The sequence below is a fragment of the Cebidichthys violaceus genome, unplaced genomic scaffold, assembly GCF_023349555.1.
Source record: "Cebidichthys violaceus isolate CVI_PGR_0920_01 unplaced genomic scaffold, fCebVio1.0.p SCAF_15, whole genome shotgun sequence".
Taxonomy (NCBI): domain Eukaryota; kingdom Metazoa; phylum Chordata; class Actinopteri; order Perciformes; family Stichaeidae; genus Cebidichthys; species Cebidichthys violaceus.
Window position 1 is genome coordinate 13,949,175 of NW_027176318.1, and position 13,040 is coordinate 13,962,214.

The window sequence follows — 13,040 nt, forward strand, 5'->3', positions numbered from 1 at the left end:
GTGAGAAGGCGTATCCACTCCCAGAGAGAGAGAGAGAGAGAGAGAGAGAGAGAGAGAGAGAGAGAGAGAGAGAGAGAGAGAGAGAGAGAGGAGAGAGAGAGAGAGAGAGAGAGAGAGAGAGAGAGAGAGAGAGAGAGAGAGAGTGGGAGGGCTTTTCAGTGTTTTCGCTTTGGTTTGAAACATAGGAAGAAAACAGCGAGCAGCCACGCCGCCCACTGAAACAAGGCGAAGCGCGCATCAACGATTTCGCAACTACCACCACCACCACCGCCGCTGCTGCTGCTGCTGCTGCCCCGATTAGAAATCCACGGAGGAGCGGAGGAGAGCAGACACCCGCAGACAGCCAGACATTCTGCTGCTGCCATCCGACAGAGGAACTAACAAAAGGTGAGCGCCACATTTCTCTAAAAAAATACCGTTTATTGCGTGGAGTCTGGCTGACGGAGCATTGAAGGAAACAAAAGTTATTTCCTATGTGAGGATTTAATTTTTTTTTTAAATTTTCTTTTTGTTGCTTTGTTTGTCCGTGAGAGGTGGGAGCTGCATCTCTCTTGTTTGGCTTTGTCTGCACACTTCTGCGCGTGCATCGGGTCCAGTCAGCCGTGCAACGCGAACATGTAACGTTGATGTGTGATTGTAGCGTTGATCTAATGGGATAATAATTCTTATTTTGTGGGGAGTCATCTCGTGTATCTGCTTTTTCAAGAGGTTTTTAATGGACTTGAAACATTTGATTTAGTTTTATTCGCAGTAATGTCGTCACAGTGATCCACGGTGATCCACGGTGCTTTATCTGGATCAATATGTTCCTTTTGTTGCTTTGTTAACAGACCTGCTTTGTGTTGTTATCTCAATTCCTGTACCTTCACCGGACTGCTTACAGTGTGTGTGTGTGTGTGTGTGTGTGTGTGTGTGTGTGTGTGTGTGGGGGGGGGGGGGGGGTCTGCTGTCATTGTGGCCCATTGTTACAGTGATTGTTTACAAACCAATAAGTAAACTTCTAGATTTACCTCACTTCTTCATCCTTTGTGGGCTGGAGACACGTTGGCCCCCTCCTTCCATTCTAGTCTGTTGTTTTATTGTCAAATTTAAAGTTCTAATCCTCAAAAAGCATCTTTCCTGTGAGCCACCTCCTGGTGTGGGAAGTGTGAGGGAATAATCTGTAAGTGGCTTGTTTTCCCCTCTTTCCAGTCTGTGTGTGTGTGTGTGTGTGTGTGTGTGTGTGTGTTTTCAGATGCAGAATTTAAATAGATAAGCGCTCCAGCTGAGCCACAGGGCATCCATGTTCTGCTTGAAGAAAGAGATTGTTGTTTCAGTTTGTTGAAATGCTTAAAAAAAAAGGAGTCAGATGAGAAGGATTTCCAGTAATCTAAATTTGAAGTTTGTCGCATTCTGAAAACGCTGCTTTCTTCTTTTCTCATTACATTTGTATATAAATCTTCTTCTTCCTCCATGCATTTAAAAAACCTTGTAATCCCCTCCGTTTGTTTGTGTTTGTTTTTTTTAAACGCCTGATTTGCTGCTGCTGCTGCTGCTGGACTTCATCCAACATTTAGGATGTGTTTCAACTCTCGCTTAATTCTCAGGCTAACTTAATTGCCTGCAGGATTACTGTGTTAGAATGAGAGTTGGTGTCCGTTTTGATTGCTGGTCCTGCAGCCTGTAAACCTTCACGGCTTCGTGAGCTGGTTCCTCCTCGTCTGTGAAACCATTTCCTGCATGTTTCTTTGGTCTCACACTGATGAGGACATGCAGTAGATGGCAAGTGGTTATTTCTGGGCGTTGAGTGAGTGTTTACAACTGTGTAGATGGCAACTTTTATTGACAACCATTGTGTAATTGTGATTGTGGTCTTCTTCATCACACGCAACATCAATTTAAGGATATGCAACATATGAAGAAATCTTTGATATACTTTTAAGATTGAACCTTAAGATTAAATAATGAAGCAGGATCCACTTTGACGAGGCACTCCACCAATTTCACACACCAAGATCAACGTGTTCTTTGGACAATGGTTAAATAGAGATCGGATAATAATCGACATTGAAAATAGTTAGCAACCCACGGTTCTGAAACGTGAAGCCAATGTGGAAGTGTTTTGAACCTGCGTTCTCTCTAGTGTCCAGCAGGGGCGACTCCTCTGGTTGTATAGAAGTCTAGTCTAAAATGACTCTACTTCTCTCTTGATTTATTCCCTCAGTAAACATTGTAAACATGAGTTTATGGTCTCAATCTCTAGTTTCCAGTCTTCTTCAATACAGCATGATGTTCATTTAGTACATTATGCTCCATTTAGAGTCAAACAGACCATAAAGCAGGGGATGATTTAGGGCGAGGCTACACTGTGATTGACAAGTCTCTCTACCAGAGATGTATACGGCGTCTCTACGTCACTCCTCCTCAGTCCTAATATGGTCCCTTCCGTTCACTGGTTGCTAAAAAAGCCAAGATGGCGACGGCCAAAATGCCGAACTTGAGGCTCTGAAACATCAGTCCACAAACCAACGAGTGACGTCCACTTCTCAAAGACAGTCTATGGTTGCAACCCTTGATTAGATGTGGCCTTTTTGAGGTTTTCAGTCAAGCCTCTGTCACTCTAATCCAGTGTGAGACGACTGATTAATGTCAGTACGTGCGTGGCGTTTACTTTAACTGAAGAGAGATCAGTGTTGGTAGACTCGGGAGGAGACGATGTAGTAGAAGAGGAGGTACCAGCATGTTGCAGGAACAAGAAGAAGGTTGCAGGAGGACAAACGGTTCAGTTTAATCCGCTCAGTGCACATCTACAGTTTATATTCTGTAGAATGCAATGTAAACTGTTGCAGGGAGGTTTACATTGCTGCATTTTTGCTGTGTTAAAGTTCACATGTGCATCGGCCGATTTATATCCAAACAACGATCACATGAGTTGCTTGTTTATAGGATGGAGTTGTGGTAACCTGACAACCAGCCAGGTAAAAAGAGAATTTGGCCGCAAGAAGAAGGGCAGTAAAAACAAATTGCACTCTGCACTTCCAAGTGAAACGTGATGGATTTGACTCGGGGGGGGTATTAGTGTGTTTATACAGTTGGAGATTAAGAATGAAGAAGCTGGATTTCGCCCATAAAACCTGTTAAGTCTGTTATCGCTCCTAATTCTTCATTTTCCAAAGTCCAATGTTGCATCGTTCTCCAAACAAAAATAAGTGCTCCAATAAACCTTCTCATAGATTTCTGCTCACGGTACTCTATAAAGCTGCGGAGGCATTTCACTAAAACTAGTGTGCTCTTTGTTTTAAACACAAGTGCAGAGCGAAGGTGTGGAGCTGCAAATAAATAGTAATCTCACTTCACATCAGTGGTTTAATTTGCTCAAGTTATTTGAACAAGATAACAATCCGGCCTTCAAATTAGGAAGCCTTTTCATTTGCATGTGGGGAATATTAAGGTGTGGTTGAATTATCCTGAATACCTGGAGAAAGTATGACAACCCAATGACAAATGCAACGAATCCAAGGTTTATTTAGATATATATTTATATTGTGACATGTTGAAGTGTGATAGAAAAGACTCCAACGCCCTCAGAACCCTGAACACGAATGATATAAGATACACTTCATGTGGACAGGATGTACTATTGTTTTATTGTCTTAATGTTCAACGTATCCTCACACAACGGCTCGTACGATATCTCACAAAAAAGGTTCTCCTTTTTTGTGTGTTTTCAGCAAAAAAAAAATCCAGCAACACGTGTCAATATACGCGTTCGTTACGTGAATACGGTCTTTTCAAAATAAAGTTCTGTCCTCACAGGAAAATATTTATTCGATTTAGGGAACAAAACGACTTAGTTAGGTAAGGAAAAGATGGTGGTTTTGGTTGAAATAACTACAGAAGCGATGTTACTTAAGCACAGAAGTTACATGACAAAAAAAAAGAAAAGAACGTTGACTTCTCGTTTCACAGGCGGCACAAACCGCGGTCTCTTGGGTGAAACACTTTTAACCTGCCCTGTGTGGGTTTTTGCAGTCGTTCTACTTCCTGTTTCAGCACCAGACATCATGGGATCAAATCCCCGCAGCCAGTTTCAACATCTGGTGGAAACCAGAAGAGTGGAGGTTTGAATTGGATGCTCAACAATCACGTGACGTACAGGTGACCACATACTTTTGGCCGTACATTGTTAGAGATAACGGATTAAGAGCACATATGTTAACGATCAGTGTAATACCCCTGCTTTTATTTTCCCGCCGTCTCTTGGAAGAACTCCAGATTATGCAGATTCATAGCGTTTGCAGCCAGTGCGACTAAATCTCCGGGGGGGAATTTGTCACCTTATATCACCTACACTTACCGATATTTACTTGGCTTTATCTAACAGCTGCCTGATAGCTCTTGTGTGCAGTCGGAGGGAATGAAGTTAAACATTGCCTTCAGTCTGCTGAGGCACGGAGCTTCAGACACATTCACAGAATTTAATTTGTCTTTTGAGCTTAATTTATACTGGCATCTTATTCCAGCCTCTTTTGTTTCTCTTTCTCTTACTTTAGAGGAGTGTGAGAAGTTTGAAATGTGACGTTGGGAGTTTTTGGCATCTGAAAAGGTTGCAGCTTTATTCTGTGGCACCTTATTTTGTTCATTTCTTTTCGTCCTTTTGCAGGTTTCGGATCATTCTTTGCACTTTTAAAAAACCCTCGGTGATTTTCAAGCTGTCAAATAAGTTGAATGACGTCGCGGACGGCTGAGCGACGCGGCCGAACGACAAGATGTAGATGTAGTCTCCAAGCGTGCATTCTGCACAAATGTAAAATCACTGATTAATCATCGTAAACATGCAAATGTCAAGAGTCTGCAGCCATGCTAGCAGCCAAGCTAAATGCTAATGTCAGCATGCTAACATGCTCACAATGACAGTGCTAACATGCTGATATTTTGCAGGTATAATGTTAGCATGTTAGCATGCTAACATTTGCTAATTAGTACGAAACACTATGTAGACTACAGCTGAGGATGATGGGAATTTTTTAAAGTATTGGACAAATTAAAATTTTGACGATCCATATGATACCTTGGCTTTGGGTATCGTTTGGGTATTTTGGGAATTCACTGAATTGTTATTTATTCTTACAATAATAAGCTGTATATTGTAATCCAGTATATAATGTATATAGTAAATAAACATAATTAAAATGCATTGATTTACCTTATTGTCATTGATTCCCTATCTAAGTATTTGAGTCGATATCGACCCAATATCCGATATCAGTGCATCCCTAATTCAGATTCAATGCACGTCTTTTATTATGAACTCAGAGAAGCTTCTATTTATCCACGATCCTGCCGTTTAGCCTCATGTATCCTTCTTAGAACCCTTCGGATATGTGACGAAAACACACTGTCAACATAACGAGCCTTTTGAAATATTTCTTCAACACAACCGGCTTTACCCCTTCAAAAAAACCAAAAAAAAACTGTGATTGAAAGTGGTGACGTTTCTGCAGAGCCAGCAGCCTCGGGCCTAGTCAGCGCTTCACCTAAATAAACATGACAAGATGTTCATTAACTAGATCAATGATTTCATGTCGGCCTCAGATTGAATGTGTCGAGCCGGCGTTGAGTGTCGGCTGATGGAGGATCCGCCGCCTGCAGGATGAGACGACGTTCTCCATCAACAGATACCCCCCCACCCCCCCCCCCCTCCCTCCCTGTAACCTCTTCAGTCCAGCTCTGCAGTCCTTCTCCATACATCATTTCCCACTTTATTCCACTTTCCATTTTCCAAAACTGCACCTCGCTGTCTCCCCCATTTATTTCTCTCCTCTCCCGAGAAAGTTGGCAGGTCCGCGTCCACCTTTTCCCCTCTGCTTCATTTGCATCTCGGCTCCATGCGGCTGCCCAAGTGCTTTCTGGGAGTCAGGTGGCTAATTGGTTCCCATCTGTTGGGAGGAAGCGGCCTTTACGGGATCTTGTGTAATTTGTGTCAGGATTTTTTTTTTCTTTTTCTTCCCTCCCTCCCTCCCTCCCTCCCTCCCTCCTCTGAATCCACCCGCTGGTATCGTTGGGTTTTCTTCTTATTGTCGCAGCAGGTGAGCTCTGGCATCGGCTTGTTTTTCAATGCTTGACAAAGAGTTTTCCCACAAAATGCACGATTTACTCTTCATCCTGTTACTCTGCCAGTTGTGAAGTCTTCTGAGGCAAGTTGAGCGACAGAAATCCATTCAGAGCAGCTCCGCTACATCTCTTCGCTGATGCTCTGATCACAAAGCGTGCACTTCCTGCCAAGGTTTTTTTTTTTTTTTTTTTAAATTTCACAATCGCTTTATCTGCAGTGCGAGTTGCCGTTCTGTGTGGAGATAAAGGTTCAGAGGAGGAAGTGGTCAGGGTCTAGCGAGCGCCCAGGAAACCAAAAAAAAAAACAAAAACAGGAAGTGGCAGGAAACACTTAGACACTCGTTTCAGGCAGACGTGAAGAGGTTTGTTGACGTCTGTGCTACCTGGAGAACATCAACAGAGAACGCCGTGTTCGGTCTCTGAGGTCCAGGTTCAGTTTGTAGCTTGTTGCTGATATCTAGTGTTTGCATATTCTTTAACTGTACGAGTGTGGCCACTTTCAGACATCTGAAGATATACGTTTTTATGGTATTTAGGTATTTCATCTGCCCTTTTATTTGTGTAATACACACATAAAAACGTCAGAGATGACTTGCAGTGAGACTTTACAGCAAACTGCTTCCCACAAACATTAAAGTAGTTGTAATCCCAGATTTACATAAATCTCCTTGCGGATATATATTGACGTATATTTCACTGAGACCTTCCCCTGTCCTCCCTCATGTCTCTGCACACTTTTATTCATAATAAAATAAATGTCACATAATCCCCTCCCGAGAGGGAGTCGTGTGCCGGCGTTGACCTTCTGTAATGAGGTAAGGTCTCCACATCTGCCAGCGGGGCTTCCTCCTCGGCAGAAGGAGACCGCTGGATGGGCGGACTGAAATACGGGGCTGCGTTGCTCGGGTAAATTTAATTTGCCATTTAAAAAAAAAAATAAATAAATAAAAATAAACGGGAGAGAAGAAGAGATGAGAAGCGGATGAGGTTTAAAGTGGCTATTGAGGGGAAGATGACGGAAGTAACCGGCGGCGTTAGACCGCCAAGGTTATCCCACAAACCGAGCCGCTCTCAGATAATTGCACACATCAGGAGACGTGTAATTTAATGCACTTCTTGTGTCTTTTAGTCGTTGTTTCCTGCAGCAGGCTTGTGTGCTGATACCGCCGTGTTTCTCTGACACTCCATTTGTTTAGCCGCTGTATCTGAAATGAGGCTTGTGTGCATACAAACAGGCGTGTTGATACACTCGCTGACTCGTCCAGCTATCCTTAGTGATGGTATTTAAAGTAGTTTTTTTTTGGGGGGGGGGGGGGGGGGCATGAACCTGTGGCATCTGGCTCCGCTCGCTGCCTCCTCCTGTCCCGGATTCCTGAAAAGCATCCAATTGGAATCAATCACCGGCTCCCCCGGTGTTCCCGTTGTTTTGTGGGTGTCTCCCGCGTTGATCGATGCCGTTATTTTTTTCGCTCGCAGGATGGATCGTAAACGGTGACGAATGGTGAAGGGTAATGCATCCTCTTTTGTCAGATGGAAATCATTTACCTTCCTTTCACAATCCATTAAGTCAATGAGAAGAAGGAAAGTTGGATCTGCAGAGCGTGGTTTCACTTCCGAACACGACGCTGGCGGAATGTTTCTGCAGTTTACGCGATCCGTTAAGGACATTAATTCATGTTTCAGAGTTCTGAATCTGTTGAAATTAGAGTGATTTTACTCCTGTAGCCATATTGGATGTACGTCAATGGTGTGTGTGGGCAGAAGTTACGTCTGGCTTCTTGTAAAGGCTAAAGCACAGGTGTAACTATTATTATGGACAAGGCTGCAACTATTTTTAATCTTTGGATTACTTTTTTCTAATTGATCGATTCATTTGTTTGTCTAGAAAGTGCCAGAAATTGTAAAAAACATGATAGGTGACGTCTTCATAGCGCTTGTTTTGTGCGACAAACAGTCCAAAAGCTATTTCATTTTCAATCATATAAAACAGAGAAAAGCAACAAAGCCTCACACATTTCTGGCATTTTGTTGCTCGACAATTGATAAATAAAATACATTTCTCAAGGTGACGTCTTGACAGCCCCAAAACCAAAAGATATTTAATTTTCAATCATATAAAACAAAGAAAAGGAACAAATCTTCACATTTGAGAAGCTTGAACCATCAAATGTTGACACATCTATTTTTGTGTGTGAATAGACGAGGAGTACAAGTAACAATTTCTTTCATTATCGTTCATATAGAACATTTTTTCTCAATTAAATTGATTTATTGTTTAGCCCACGATGTGTCAAGAACAGTCTAAAACCCCCAAATATTCATTCATTATCACTCACATATGAAGAGGAAAAGCAGCAAATCCTCACGTTTCAGAATATGAATATTTGACATTTCTGCTTTAGAATATGATGAAAAATATCCTTTAGCGTCAAACATTAATGATGGCTGGGTTTCCGCTGGAGTGTCAGTAAGTAAGATAGTACAATATCAAGTCCCTTACAAAGCTAAATGGAAATGCAACCGCTATCGGTGTCAGTAGTTCCACCTGTGGTTTTCCTGCTTTGACTCGTCCAAACGTCTACTTCTTCTAGTCCAATGTGTTTCCTCAGTGCATTAGACCTCTAACAGAAATATTTCCAGGTTTAAACGTGAGAGAAGTTATTGTGTGAAGGTCTGCAGCGTCATTGCGTGAGCGTGCAATTATGTAAAAGACGATTGCTGCGGGCCTCTTGAAATCAGTCCGTGTTCGTGCCAGCTGCGTGTGGCCACAATATACTTGCAGCTGCAAGAAGACGGAACAGATGGAGAAGATTCTTTTAAAAATAAGACGTCCATGCTCCAGTGTTTCTCATCTGTACGCCGGCTAATGCAGCTCTCTCCATTAACGGCTCCATCTGCAGGGAATGAGCACCTCGGTGGAGGCTTTTGTGTGCAGACGAGTGTGCATGAAACGTGTTCCAGCCTTCTCTGCTCCTCTTGAGTCACCTGCGGTCTGGTGCCAAACATGCGTCATTGGGTCATACATCCCTCCCTCCCCCTAAAGGTGCCAACACACCTGAGTACTCCGGGGTTTTTATATTGTTTTTATGTTACTCCATCGCACCTGAAAACCCATCGACCTCGGCGACAAAGACTTCTCCTCCGGAGATTCAGAGGGATCGAACAGACGGAGCTTTTACTTTTATGTTTCAGAGCGGAGCTCCTTAAATTCAAACTGCAGATGGATCCATGTGGAGAAGTAGTTTACAGTCATAAATAACACAAAAATACACTCTGATTCTGACCTTGATTTTCTAAGAGTGATCATTTGAAAAACACTTGAAATGAATACCATTTTTTTTGCTAGTTAATTAATGTGCCTTGTGTCAAAGAGAATTGTTGCAATCACTTAGATCAAACGGTCTGATTTCTGATTGTCTGATCAGAGCTGCTTTCATTTCTGCAGCTTGATTAATTCAGCTTCCTCACTCGATTCAATGAGACATTATTCAAACTTCTTGGATTATATTTTTACTGGGTACCTGCCAGCTGTGTAACAATATATTGAGTCAACAATCCAATACCATCGATGCAAAGAGAAAACATCGATACGTATCATCTTAAGATGCGCCTTTATATTGACGTTACTTTGGCCTCCTCCTTCCTGCAGAGCTCAGTAATACAATTGTTCTTTTGTGAGTTGATATAAATGTAACTGATTATGTTAAGTGCATAGACTGTTTATAAGAAGTGGACGTAGCCATCGTGACGTCACCCATTGGTTTGTGGACTGACGCTTTGAAGCCGCGAGTTCGCCGTCGCCATCTTGGATTACGGGCGTCGCCATGTTGGTTTTTTTTACGCAACCAGTGAACGGAAGTGACCATATTTGGACTGAGGAGGAGTGACGTAGAGACGCCCTACACGTCTCTGGTAGAGACCTGTCAATCACCGTCTAGCCCCGCCCCTAAATCATCCCCTGCTTTATGGTCTGTTTGACTCTAAATGGACCATAATGTACTAAATGAACATCATGCTGTGTTGAAGAAGACTGTAAACTAGAGATTGAGACCATAAACTCATGTTTACAATGTTTACTGAGGGAATAAATCAAGAGAGAAGTAGAGTCATTTTAGACTAGACTTCTATACAACCAGAGGAGTCGCCCCCTGCTGGACACTAGAGAGAATGCAGCTTTAAGACACTTTAGCATCGGCTTCACTTTGCAGAACCGGAGGTTTGCCGCCTGGTTAAGTGATATCGTTGAGTATCGATCGCAACGTGTGATTTACACCCTTAATACCTGCAGCAAGGTGCAAGAAAGAAAGACGTTTTTGTTATATTTCGTCTAAACATGGCTTAGGCGAAAGGGAAATTTGCTCATTCAGGGAAATACGATGTGCACACATAAGCTACTGTAGTATTTATTAAAGATGCAGGGCGGTGTTGGAGAGCAGGACAAATCATCGACACTAAACACGTCGGGGTCGCTATGCTTGTGAAACCGATCTTGAAGCCACAGACGTGACGTCGAAACCCTTTTAGTGGCGTTAATAAATGTTTTCCTTCATAAACCTCGTGTGTAATTGGGTTTTATGAGCGAGCGGAGACCAGAGGAGACTCTTTAACTTTGCGGTGATAATTGTTGTCGTTACACCGATGAATGAGGAGCTTTTAATTTGACAAGGGCGTGGCGCGCGATTCGCCAAATGACCCAGATATAATTGCCGAGATGCGAGTATTTTTTGTTTTTCTTTATGGTCGATTTACGGCGGGATTTGCATGATGAACCCGGGTTGGCTGGCGGAGCGCTTGTTGTTGTTTTTTAAGTTTTTTTCTTTTTTTCCATGTGTCACTTTTGATCAGATGCCAGCGGGATGCCGGACCTGTATGGCGGGTGATGGATGTGTGGTGCTATAGATGGATGAGCTTGTGTATCATCATTGAGCTGTGAAGGTTCCAACGCTACAGAACCTCCCTTGCGGAGCGCGGTGAACGATGCGTTGATACCGTGAAAGAGCCCTGGGAGTCATTCACAGGTGACACAGCTCTGCACCCGACCTCTTCACCTTTCAATGAAAGCAGACGACGAACTGCAATCCAGCAAGGATTCACACACGCCTGCCGCCCGCCTCAGGTGGAGTTGCCGCCTGTCACGTGGTTAGGTATGCATAACGATACCCATTCATGTGGACACTTTTACATATCAAAGCCCGACAAATTGCACATCTATTCTCTCTCGGCCGTTTTCCCCCGATTCGCCCGAATATTCTCCACCGTCTGCTCCCTCGCCATGCAGCTGTGTGGTTTGGCATCCGCCAGCCACCTGACCCACTTTTCTTTCATTCAAACATCTGGGGCTGTCTGCGTCTCCGCCTCGGCTCTTCATTATTTATTACAGGGACACGACAGAGTCCGGGACGACCGCTCTACATGAAGAGAAGAGCAGCAGCGTACGGAGGCTCTGACGGATGAACCCACTATTTAATTATTTATTTGTTTTATCTTCTCATCTTCATGTCTTTTTTTTTTTTTTGTTGCTGTCCACACGTCTAATTTTACTCTCAGATGTGACGTGGGGGATCAAGTTGGAAACCTGTTTCACCTCATATAACACTGTCTTGGTTGAGCCTAAAGACGAGTATCGTAAGGATTTTATTGATAGCAGTACTCTTATCGATTCTGCTCGGTTCGGTTCCTCATTGATACTCTTATCGGTTCTTTTTGATGATACTGTGAGAGAGGACGTTTTGAGACGAGGACGTCTCACTCAGGAGCTTCTTAAGTACAGATCTCTAGTTGAGCCGCAGTCACTCGAGGTGTAGTGGGTGTATTTCTTTTTAAGATGTCAGGACCTGGCAGGCTGGAGAGTTGTTAGTATGGTTGTTATCCCTGGAGGGGAAGGGCTTTGTTCAAATGCATTTTTCTTATTTCTTCAGGGTGACCCCCCCCCCCCCTTTAAACCTGGTAGAGCTTCTCTCACGTCTGTAGGGTAGAGGAGTCACAACACGTGTGTTAAAGGGATGTGGTTTGATTCAACCTTGGCGATGAGCTCCAAATGAGGAAGAGGAGGAGGGAAGAAAGATGAGTGATCAAGAAAAAAGGAGGGCAGATAAAAAGAGAGGCAGCATGAGGCTCAGAGGCAGGTGAGCAGCGGGGGAGTTTATCTGATTTTTAACCATGCTGGAGGCAAAGTCGGTCAGTAAAGCACTTTGGTCCTGAGTTGAACATCTCAACAACTTCGGGTGGATGGAAAGTTGGCATTCATGGTTCCCAGAGGATGCATCCTGATGACTTTAGTGAGCTTCTGAATGTGTTTTAGTGCTACGAACACTAATACATTAAGGGGGCCTTCACACCTCTCCCGTTTGGTTCAGTTAAGATGATCTAGGATCCGTTTTTCCAGGTGAAAACTGTAAAATTGAACCCTGGTGCGGACCGAACGGTCGAACCAAGACCGCCTGAAAAAGTGGGTCTCGATCGTCTCAAGCGAACTTGGGTCCGACCTCAGGATTTTATGTCAGCAGATATGTGATTCTAGCGTGATTTCAAAAGCTAAACCACGAATAAATCCATCTGTTGATCGTGAAAATGTGTTCAGGAAGTGACCTTATTTGTCTGTAATAAAGACCATGTACATAATAGTAATACATTTATTTATACAGCACCTTTTAAAAACTGATTTCACAAAGTGCTTTGACGGACAAGCAAAGCAAAACTAAGGCAATGAAACGGCAGAGTAGTAAGACAAACTAAAGTAAAATTAAAACACTGATAAAACCACACTAGATGGAGCAACAGATACAATGAGAACAACTAAAAATAGTATAAATTAACAAAAAAATTAAATATACATAAATGAAATAAAACAAATAAAATATATATAAGTGAAATATAACAAACCAAATAAAATTAAAAAAATCAAAGATGTGCCATGTCCAAAGTTGTTCTCATTAAATACCAGTCGT

At 42.9% G+C, this 13,040-nt stretch overlaps 1 protein-coding gene across 3 annotated transcripts in view; it reads left to right on the forward strand.

Moving 5' to 3' along the window:
• The first annotated feature begins 154 nt into the window (after positions 1–154).
• rnf152 (ring finger protein 152) overlaps positions 155–13,040 on the forward strand; it is a 43,514-nt gene continuing 30,628 nt past the window's right edge. Inside the window, exons 1-2 of one of the 3 annotated variants that reach the window (XM_068710213.1) lie at positions 155–387; positions 10,939–11,237. The gene's annotated coding sequence lies outside the window, so the exon portion shown is untranslated. Of the gene's footprint in view, positions 388–1,125; positions 1,163–10,938; positions 11,238–13,040 lie in introns of those variants that run through there. The other 2 variants (XM_068710212.1, XM_068710214.1) reach the window with 2 other exon arrangements.